The 10,939-nt window shown below is 35.2% G+C and overlaps 1 non-coding gene across 1 annotated transcript; it reads left to right on the top strand.

The window, feature by feature from the left end:
• The first annotated feature begins 8,841 nt into the window (after nt 1-8,841).
• LOC128279649 (small nucleolar RNA R71) lies at nt 8,842-8,947 on the top strand. The gene has a single exon (XR_008269848.1). It is a non-coding gene; the product is annotated as a small nucleolar RNA R71 (small nucleolar RNA).
• Nucleotides 8,948-10,939: the final 1,992 nt, after the last annotated feature.

Raw genomic sequence — 10,939 nt, 5'->3', positions numbered from 1 at the left:
CCGTACCAGCCTTACACCATGTGGGAAGACTACTCGACCCACCCAACCGCTACACACCACAGAAATTGCAGCGAGGCTGCCAGATATTGCGACGAAGTCCCCAAAACAGATATATGTGGCGAGGCCACCAAATTGCAGCGAGGCTGCCAGAACGCTTCCTCCATCAATATAAACCCATGTCCTATGCAACGGAAATAATATGTCATGGCATACGTATATAGAAACAGAACATCATGCTCTCCATCTACTCTTATGTTAGCTTCCCGATGTGGGATCCCTCCATCACCAGAGTTTTAAACCAACACCAACTATTGCCGTCCCAACATAGAAAAATAATCAACCTTTGCGTGCCAAGGGATTCGAACCAAAGTCCTCTCACATGCCAACTCACGCCACCACCACTAGGCCATCAACTTATTTGTGTCATAAATCCAACACATTAAACTTTAAAGCGCACCTACTTGCTTCTAGATTTATTGAAAATAAAAACCAAAATATATTGCAAGAGCCAAGATTTGAACTTTGGACCCCTTGCTTCCTTTATGGCGTCACTTCCTTATCCCCTAAGTGGCGCCACCTTGCCACTACACCACACTTCTTTTTGTGTCATCTTTTACCCCTTTACTCTTAAAAGCCCAAACGGCAATTGCATCACCTGTTCATAAAATTAAAATTCCGAAGACTACCACGAATTTAACTTAAGTTTGGGCCTTCCAAAGGCCCACTAACCTACTAAAATATATATTTTAACCAACCAGAACACACACAAATTTTAAAAATCATAGAAACACAGAAAACCCGAAAATTGGGGCATTACAACAAGGCTATGTGAGTCGTACAATTGAGACACACGCCTATGTCTCAAGCCGTGTAACAATCAAAATAGAGACACATTGCGTGTCCTAGCCTGTGTAACTCTCTGACTTGGGTTACATGGTCAAGCCACAAGCCCGTGTGCCTGGTCGTGTAAGCTTTGAAATAACCTCACACACCCATGTGCTAGGCCGTGTAACTTTCAAAAAGAAACCTTTAGAGCCTACAGGGGACACATGGACGTGTCGCGTGTGGTCAAGAAATTGGCCAAAATCAAGCCATTTCCTTCACCCGTTTCAAACATGTAACATCTCTAACCCGTATCCATTGCTGGAATAGGGTTACGAGACATTACTGACTAAAGCACATTTCAGAACAGTCATAATTCACATGCTTTAAAACTCCACTATTCGAATCATATATGTATATTTATCATTTATTGCATTCGAATAATCTAAGTATAAAATAACTTATTGTTTTACAAATTATATGCACATACTTTAAACATGAAAACATATATCATTTCATTTTATATAACTAACATGTACCATTATGTCTATTTCATCATCAAATATTAACGTAACATTTATTTACTCAGCACATAAGTTTATTAAAATAAATAAATCATTTCACACCAACTAATATTTAAACTCATACGCAACCTTAATGTATTCAATTACCAAATCAAATTACACACACACACACACACACACATATATATATATATATATATATATATATATAACTTTTCATCTCACTACTTATTCGACTAGCTAATTAACCTATCATTATAACATTTGTTTACCTAACTACAACAAATGCATAACATGGATATGTATATAGTATTCTACATAGCATATTCCGAATATATCATCAACTTAATCTATTAAGCTACCCAAATAAATTGACCAAAACATTCAAGTAGTATACTCATTATTTGTCTTAACCATTCGTACCTAATTAGTCAACCACGACCCAATTAATTGAATACATATTCGGTCATTCATGACAATATTCAAGACATAATATAATTATAAAATCTTACTATATACCAAATCACATACACATCAATATGAATCCAAAACCTTAGCCAATTATACATATACACATTATTTATCATTTCTAAACCAAAATATCCAAGTAAACTTGCATTTGAAACTGACACAAAAACCACATTCATTAATCAAATTTTTATAGCCTAACTTAGTCCACAAATATTCAATATCACAATTATAACATTATCATATAAGTAAACACTTAATGACATGATTTAAAGTCACTTGCTGAATCACAAATAGCTTATAACCATCACCTATATTTCATGTTATGTATTTCAATGATAAGTCATTAACAATCCATAACCCAAACACATTTAACAACCACATGTATCAAGCTTTCCAAATGAACTAATCATAAGTCATATATAATTACTTCGTTCCAAAACATATATATATATACCAAGCATATCACACACATATACTATGAAACATAATACTCAACATGAACTCATAACACATCACAACTGAAAATGCATAAACATAAGCATCATTTCAAGCCATATTCGCATGGCTCATATATTTACAATCTCAAAACCAACCAAAACTAATATTAAACTATACATGCCATATGTTCATAATTTCAAACTTTTAAAATACTGAAATATCGATCGATAGTGTGACAGATTTCCTTGATGATCCCAGAGCTCGTAACTACCTTCCAAAATCTATAAAACAAAGAACATACACACACACAGTAAGCTTGAATAGCTTAGTTAGTCATATACATAATTCAATTACATTAAGCTGAATTAAACAATCGTTAGTCACCTACATATATATTATACTTGCAATTTCATATATCATCATATAAACATTAATATATTATACTAAACTTGACAAAATATAAACATATTCATAAGCATATATAAATATCTCTCTTATCACACATGATTCATGTATTCATCACAAGTATATACTTACTTTACTTTTATAATCTTATAATTTAGCACATACCTGGACCTTTTAGCTCAATTTCACATTCGACCAATACTCGATATTGCCCGTTGAACCATTTAGAATTAATAAGGATACTCGGATAGTCAAAAAGCTCATACAAAACCAACGTCCCAGACGTGGTCTTACATGTAATCACATATCGATGCCACTGTCCCAAATAGGGTCTTACACGAACTTATATATGATGCCGATGTCCCAGACATGATCTTACACGTAAATCACAAATCGATGCCAGTGTCCTAGACGTGGTCTTACATGAAATTACATATCTGAATCCTATGTCATGACATATGTATCCTAACTATTCCTAAGGTTTGTACGGGGCTTTCGAACGTTATAATTCGATTGATTCATGCTCGTAATTAATCATTCTATGCTAAATTCAATTCGGTAATGTAGTTATACATACATGCATACACTTCAATTCGGTTATGTACATAATAAATACATTCAATTTAACATCATTTATTCACTTTTGAACTTACCTTGTACGAAGACGAACAGACCGGGTCGACTATTCAACAACTTTAGATTTCCTCGATCCAAATCCGATTTTCTCTTTTTTTTATCTAAATTAATATAAATTAAACTTATTTAATCAAATATTTAATCAAATTCATCCAACAACACATAAATGGGAAAATTACACTTTTGCCCCTGACATTTCACATTTTTTACAATTTAGTCCCTATTTCACAAAACACAAAATATTCAAAATTTAACTACACTCATGTTAGGCCGAATTTACCCCTAGTCCATACAAGCCCATATGTTTCATTTATTTCACATTTTGACCCCTCAATTTTCAAAATTTACAATTTAGTCCTAAATAGACATTTTTATCAAAAAATCACTTAATTAAACTTGACAATCTAACAACATATATTTATTTTTCATCATCAAACACAAAAATCATCAAGCTATCAACAATGGCAATTCATGAATATATCATCAAATTCAAAAATTCAAGCATGGGCTAGCTATTACTCGTAGCAACGTCCTCAAAAAAGTAAAAATTATCAAAAACCGAACAAAAACTAACCTTGAATTAAGCTTGGACAACGCCAAACCTAGCTTGGTCTTTTTGTTTCTTTTTCTTTTGAAGTTTCGGCAAAATATGAACTAAAATGCATGGCCATTTCATGTTTATTTTATTATATTACTAATTATTTTACTTTTTACTATTTTAACCTTAAATATTTAATTATAAACTATATAATGGTTGTCCATTTTTTTCCATGCATGTTTCCAAAGGTCAAATAACATCTTAAGGACTCCACATTATAAAAACAATAGCAATGTAGCACTTTAACAATTATCGAGCCACTTTTACATTTTACGCGATTAAGTCTTTTTAATTAAATCGAGTACACAAACGATAAAATTTTCACACAAAATTTTCACACATATAAATTAACATGCTGTAGACACCACAAATAATATTAAAATATTTTTTGACTCGGATTTGTGGTCCCAAAACCACTATTTCGATTAGGGTCTAAACTGGGCTGTTACAAAACATGTACCTACAAGCCATTTGTACCATTGATCAATGCATTAAAACATACCAAAACATGCATAAAATGCCCAAATATCTATACCAAATTTCTACACAACCAATATGCCAAAAGGCATCTCAATCACAATTCATCAAACATATCTAAACATGTGTATATTTAACCATTTACACTTAACCTATTTCCATACCAAACATACCATATTTGACCACATTTATACCATTACAAATAGCTTATATATACCTCAAAGCATAAATCAACTTGGCCACATTATAATCTTACCAACACATACCAAATTGGCCAATTAAATCATATATCAAAACTTAGCCATATTGATACCTACCATCAAGGCATTAAAAGTACCATAAGTATATCAACCTTAATAACATATACAAGCTAAACTATCAACAAACATTCAAACACAAATTCACCTATACATGCCATTATAACCTTAGCCAAAACATCAAAACTACTGATAAACCGCTGGATAGTGTGATAGATCTCTAACGAGCTTCCAAATCGATCGAGCTTTCGATAATCTGTAAAATAAGGGAAAGACAACTATTTAAGCGATGAATGCTTAGTAAGCTCGTATAAATTTCATACATAGCATTCCGTTTCAATAATAAACTTTATAAGGTAAATATAAACCTATACTAATACCACAAGATTTATCAAACCATAATCATCAACTCACAAATAAGTATGTCCATAATCACCATATATATTTAACATTCCTAGTATAATAGGATTTTATAAGACATATTACATAGTCATTAACCTTTTTCATAAGACTTTGAAACCTTCCATTTACTTACTTTATGTAACACCCCTTACCCGTATCTGACGCCGGGACAGGATTCGAGGTGTTACTGGACGTAAACATAAACATTCATACAAATTGGGCCATAAAATTTGCAAATAAAATTCATCCAATCACATGCATATCGTCCCTTATACGGGCCCACGAGGCCTAAAACATATGTTAGGAGTGGTTTGGGACTAAACCAAAAACTTTTGGAACTTTTACTACACTTAGAAATTTTTCATACTTTGGAGAGTCACACGCCCGTGTGGGTAGGCTGTGTGGTCATACACAAGCCCGTGTGCCTTGGGACACGCTTGTGTCCTCGGCTCGTGTAACTCTCTGTTTATGATGTCATGCACAATTTGGGGTCACACGGCCAAGTCACACGCCCGTGTCTTGGTGCCGTGTCCTTCACACGGCCGTGTCTCTACCCGTGTGGCCAAGGAAATGGCTATTTACCAAGCGAGATTTTTAGCTCCTTTCTTATCATAAATTTCCAAGTCGAATTCTTGCAATAGGAGAATCCATCGAATGAGTCGAGGTTTTGCATCAGTTTTAGTTAAAAGATAGCGAAGGGCGGAATGGTCAGTGAACACAACAACTTTAGACACTATGAGATATGATCGAAATTTATCAAATGCAAAAACCACAGGTAGCAACTCTTTTTTCGTAGTAGTATAATTCTCTTGTGCGGCTGTCAGAGTTTTGCTAGCATAATAGATAGGTTGAAAATGCCTGTCTCTCCGCTGACCCAGTACTGCACCTACTGCAATGTCACTCGCATCACACATTAATTCAAATGGTAAATTCCAATCAGGTGCAATTATAATTGGAGCAGTAATTAATTTATCCTTTAAAGTATTAAATGCTTCTAAGCACTCCTGATTGAAATTAAAAGGTATATCTTTTTCTAGCAATTTAGTCAAAGGCTTAGCTATTTTAGAAAAATCCTTAATAAATCTTCTATAAAAACTAGCATGTCCTAAAAAACTTCTAATAGCCTTAACCGAGCTAGGATTGGGTAATTTTTGATTGTTTCTATTTTAGATTTGTCCAACTCAATCCCTTTACTAGAAATTTTATGCCCTAATACAATACCTTCTTGAGACATGAAGTAACATTTCTCCCAGTTAAGCACAAGATTCGTTTCCTCACATATTATTAAAACTCACTTTAAATTTTTAAGGCAGAGATGGAAAGAGTTACCGAATACTGAGAAATCATCCATAAATACTTCCATGATATCTTCCACGAGTTCGTCAAAGATGGCCATCATACAATGCTGAAAAGTGGCAGGAGCATTACATAATCCAAAAGGCATTCTACGATAAGTGAACGTACCATATGGGCATGTGAATGTCGTCTTTTCTTGATCTTCAAGAGCTATTGGGATTTGCAAGTAACCAGGGAGTCCGTCTAGAAAGCAGTAGTACATATGCCAGGATAATCTTTCCAACATTTGGTCAATGAATGGCAAGGAGAAGTGATCTTTTCTTGTAGCATCATTCAGTTTCCTGTAGTCAATGCAAACTCTCCATCCCATAACTGTCCTTGTTGGGATTAATGCATTCTTCTCGTTGGTCACAACCGTTATGCCTCCTTTTTTAGGGACAACCTGTATTGGACTTACCCAAGAACTGTTAGAAATAGGATAAATAATTCCAGCATCTAGAAGTTTAATTACCTTGACTTTTACAACTTCCTTCATGTTAGGGTTCAGTCGTCTTTGCGCTTGCACACACCTTTTGTATTCATCTTCCATCTAGATTTTGTGGGTGCAAAAAGAAGGGTTGATTCCTTTAATGTCAGAAATTTTCCAAGCTAAGGCATTTTTATGTTCTTTTAATACTTGGATTAATTCCTCTTTCTCCTTGGGTTGCAAGTTAGAAGCAATGATAACTGGCAATGTAGAATTATTTCCAAGGAATGCGTATTCCAAGTGGTTTGGTAATTGTTTAAGTTCCAGTTTAGGAGGCTCTTCAATAGAGGGTTTTTGCTTAAGTTCATCATTTATCTTAATGCCCTCGTATTCTACTAGTCTTGAAGAATGCTTATTAGGTTCATCATCTGTCACATCTTCTTGAGCTAGATACAATTCCGTCATGTCCTTTTGTACAATTTCCTGAAAAGAGTCTTGAGTAGAATGATAAATAGAGTCAATAAATAACAAGAGTCATCCTATTCCCTAGAAAACTTCATAGCATCATAAATTTTAAAGATAATCTCCTCGTCACCTACTCTAAGTACCAATTTACCGTCACCCACATCGATTATAGCCCTAGAAGTGGCTAAAAATGGGCGCCCTAAAATTAAGGGCACTTCCACATCTTCATCCATATCAAGCACAAGAAAGTCAACAAGAAATATGAATTTATCTACTTTCACAAGTACGTCTTCTATAATGTCCCTAGGATATTTAACAGATCTATCGCCTAATTGAATACTTATCCTAGTAGGTTTAGGTTCCCCAAGGCCAAGTTGTTTGAACATTTTATATGGCATCAAATTAAAGCTTGCGCCTAAATCAGCTAGTGCTTTCTTAACATTCAGACTACCAATTAAGCAAGGGATAGTAAAACTTCCTGGATCTTTCAGTTTGGTTGGCAGCTTGTTTTGGAGTATGGCTGAGCACTCCTCGTTGAGTTCTACTATAGATAAGTCCTCAAATTTCCTTTTATTTGTTAGAAGCTCTTTCAAAAATTTTGTGTATATAGGCATCTGCGAGATGGATTCAACAAAAGGTAAGTTGATATGTAATTGCTTAAAAAGTTTAAGAAACTTACCGAATTGTGCATCAATGCGGTCTTTTTTCAATTTGGCTGGGTATGGAACTGGAGGTTTATATTCCTTTGGCACTAGTTTGTCACTATTTTCGAGTTTTTCTTCCCCTCTTCCACTTACCACGGCTTCTTGTGTTAGCTTCTTTTTAGATTCCACTAACACTTTCTCACTCCTTAGTGTAACTGCTTTCACATGCTCTTTTGATTTGGTGTTACTAGGTAAACTTCCTAGTGGTCTTTCTGAAATCAATTTGGATAGCTGGCCTATCTGAGTTTCGTGCCCTTGGATCGACGCTTGTTGATTTTTAAGTGCTGTCTCGGTGTTCTGAAAATGGGTTTCTGATACCGAGATAAACTTTGTGAGCTACTCTTCAAGGTTCGATTTCTTTTCCTGTTGATAGAGTGGCTGTTGGTAGCCTGGAGGTGGTCGTTGATTTCCTTGGCCTCCCTATGAGAAATTGGGGTGGTTCCTCCAACCTGCATTGTAAGTGTTACTATATGGATTGTTTTGTGGTCGAGGATTATTACCCATGTAATTTAATTGCTCGTTATCGATGGTGTTGCCATAAGGTTGGCATTCCGAATGGCTTGTTCCATCTCCACTTGCTTCGCACTGCATTACTGGGTGAACCTGTGAAGAACTAAGAAAACCATCAATCTTTTTATTTAGAAGTTCTACCTGGTTTGATAGTATAGTAATCAAATCGACATTATAAACGCTTGCTGTTTTAGTTGGTTTTGTCTTCATGACTTGCCACTGATAGTTATTCAGTGACATCTCCTCTATAAACTCATAAGCATCTTCATGTGTTTTATTATTGATGTTTCTGGCAGCAGCTGCGTCAAGCATTTCCCGAGTCGAAGGATTCAGGCCATTATGGAACATTTGAACCTGAAGCCAAAGCGGTAACCCATGGTGAGGGCACCTTCTCAGTAAGTCCTTGTATCTCTTTCATGCATCGTAAAGAGTTTCTAAGTCCATCTGCACAAACGAAGAGATATCATTATGTAATTTGGCCGTTTTAGCCAATGGGAAATATTTTAATAGAAATTTTTCGGTCATTTGTTCTCAAGTAGTGATTTACCCTCGTGGTAATGAGTTCAACCACTGTTTAGCTTTGTTCCTCAATGAAAAAGGGAATAACCAAAGATGAATGGGATTGTCAGAAACACCATTAATTTTAAATGTATCGTATAATTCTAAGAAGTTGACTAAATGAGCGTTAGGATCCTCATCTTGCAAACCATCAAACTGAACAAATTGCTGTATCATTTGAATAGTGTTAGGTTTTAGTTCAAAAGAATTTGCAGCTACAGCAGGTCTAACTATGCTCGATTCAGTTCCTATTAAAGAAGGTTTAGCATAATCATACATAGTGCGTGGAGCAGGATTTTGATTAGCCGCAATTGTATGAGGTAGCTGATTGTCTTGGTTTTCAGCCATCTCTTCGGTTGGGGGTTGGGTATCGTCTTCTTGCTCATTCTCTGTGTATCTTAGACTTCGCCTTATTTCTCTTTGGTTTCTGCGAACTGTGCGATCGATTTCCTCGTCAAAAAGTAGTGGTCCTGACGGGTTTCTTCAAGTCATAACTATAAAAACCTGCCAGAAGAAAGAAAAAGAAAATTAGTAAATTAGAATAAAATTAGATTGCAAGAAAAATAAATGGCTAAAGTAATAAAAATTTAGTGTTCCTAATATCTTCGATCCCCGGCAATGGTGCCAAAAACTTGATCGCGTGATTTCATGATAGGTTTTAAATATTTATAATTAATCGTTCTTGAAACTAACTATTATCGCAATGTAGGCAGGTGTACCTATCGAACAGTAATATAGTTTTAGCAAGACCGGATTGTCGAACCTAAGGGAACTAAAAGTACTAGTAATGACTGTCTTTTTATTATCTAGCCTAAGAATAAAGAGGTTTTTGTTTTAACTAACTAATTATCTAAACTAAGAATTCACAGAGAATGGAATTGGGGAATTGCTTTTGGGAAAATTGATTGAATTAAGACAATACCTAAGGAAAAATCCACCTAGACTGTACTTGTTATTCTGCCTCCGAATCGGACGATTTATTCATTTAACTTGTTCCATAGAGATCCCTAAGTTATGCTATTATCCCTATTCAAGACTAATAATGTCTAATCCCTGGATTGAATAATTGAGACCTTTCTCTAATTAACACCCTAGGGTTGCATTAACTCAATCTATGGATCCCCTTATTAGGTCACCCTAATCCGGTAAAATCTTGTCACCCTATGTCTAAGCGCGCAACTAACTCCACTTAATTATGACAAATGTACTCTTAGACAGGGTCTATTCCTCCTCTGAATAAGAGCTTATCTTGAATCAATATCCTGGGATATCAAAACAAGAATTAAGAACATATAATTAAGAACAAGTTAAATATTTATCATACAATTCAGAAATTATTAACAAGATTCGTCTTAGGTTTCATTCCCATTAGGTATTTAGGGGTTTTAGTTCATAACTAAATAAGAAAATATCTCAGAATAATAAAGAATACAAAACATAAAGAAAACCCAAAACTCCTGAAGGGGAAATTGAGGAGAGATCTTTAGTCTTGATGGTGAATTTGGCTTCTGAGATGGATCAATTAGCTTTCTTGGAGTAATTCCTTACTCCCTATTCTGTGCCTCCCTTTCTTTCCTCCTCTAGGGTGTATTTATAGGCTTTAGGATGCTTAAGATCCCTCAAAAGTGGCCTTTTTCAAATTGGACTCAACTTGGGCTCGATAGGGACAAGCCCGTGTGCGATTATTTCATGCCGTGTTCGAGCCTGTTAGAATGGCATGGGTGTGTGTTCTACCCGTGTGAGTTGTGCTTCAATTCTGCCAAATTGACACGGCTGTGTTGTTTGCCCGTGTAAGGAAGTTCAGGCCGTGTTAATTTCATACTTTGGCCCACTTTCTCCGTTTTCGGCTCTTTCACTCTCCTATGCTCTCCTAAGTATAAAACAAGAAATTAAAGCATTAAGAGCATCGA

The sequence above is a fragment of the Gossypium arboreum genome, chromosome 8 (assembly GCF_025698485.1).
Source record: "Gossypium arboreum isolate Shixiya-1 chromosome 8, ASM2569848v2, whole genome shotgun sequence".
In the NCBI taxonomy this organism is placed as follows: domain Eukaryota; kingdom Viridiplantae; phylum Streptophyta; class Magnoliopsida; order Malvales; family Malvaceae; genus Gossypium; species Gossypium arboreum.
The sequence above is the reverse complement of the archived record's forward strand: the minus strand, read 5'-3'. Positions and strand labels throughout refer to the sequence as shown.